The 738-nt window shown below is 42.1% G+C and overlaps 1 pseudogene; it reads right to left on the bottom strand.

The window, feature by feature from the left end:
• On the bottom strand, positions 1-471 carry LOC103121327 (large ribosomal subunit protein uL23-like; annotated as a pseudogene).
• Positions 472-738: the final 267 nt, after the last annotated feature.

The raw sequence follows: 738 nt of genomic DNA, 5'->3' as shown, positions 1-738 counted from the left end.
TTAGGCAGCTGGACTCAGTTTAGATGATCCAATTTTGTTGGCAACATCCAAGGAATCATAGTCAGGAGCCAATCGAACATATGCCTTCTTCTCTCCATCAGGTCTGATCAGGGTGTTGACCTTGGCCACATAATGTCATAGAGTTTCTTTACAGCCTGTTTTATATGGTACTTATTGACCTTGACATCCACAATGAAAACAAGTATATTATCGTCTTCTATCTTCTTTATGGCTGATTCTGTGGTCAGGGGGAACTTGATGATGGCATAGTGGTCAAGTTTGTTTCTCTTGGGGGCGCTCTTCCGAGGATACCTGAGCTGTCTTGGGTTGACAGAAGGTAGGTAACATGTGGATCTTCTTTTTCTTATGACTGTGGACGCCTTTCAGCACTGTTTTCTTGGCCTTCAAAGCTTTGGATTTAGCTTCAGCTTTGTGAGGGGCAGGGGCTTCCTTCTTTGCTTTTTGTTCCATCTTCGTAGAAAGCAATAAATAAAATTTAAAAAATATATGTATCCCATGAGCAGTAACAATATGCATTCTCTAGGCCCTGACTCCCCCCACCCCCACAAATATATGAAGTGCTGTGCAAACTAAAATATTTATAAAGAATGAGGGAAAAGTGGTCCAGGAGGTGATAGACTGGATAAAGCATTGAATCCTCAAGCATAAGGTTCTGAGTTCAGCCCATGGCATCATATGTGCCAGAGTGATGCTCTGATATTCTCTTTCTCTCTCCCT

The sequence above is a fragment of the Erinaceus europaeus genome, chromosome 12 (assembly GCF_950295315.1).
Source record: "Erinaceus europaeus chromosome 12, mEriEur2.1, whole genome shotgun sequence".
Taxonomy (NCBI): Eukaryota; Metazoa; Chordata; class Mammalia; order Eulipotyphla; family Erinaceidae; genus Erinaceus; species Erinaceus europaeus.
Note: the sequence above shows the minus strand (reverse complement) of the source record. Positions and strands in the feature narration are given on the sequence as shown.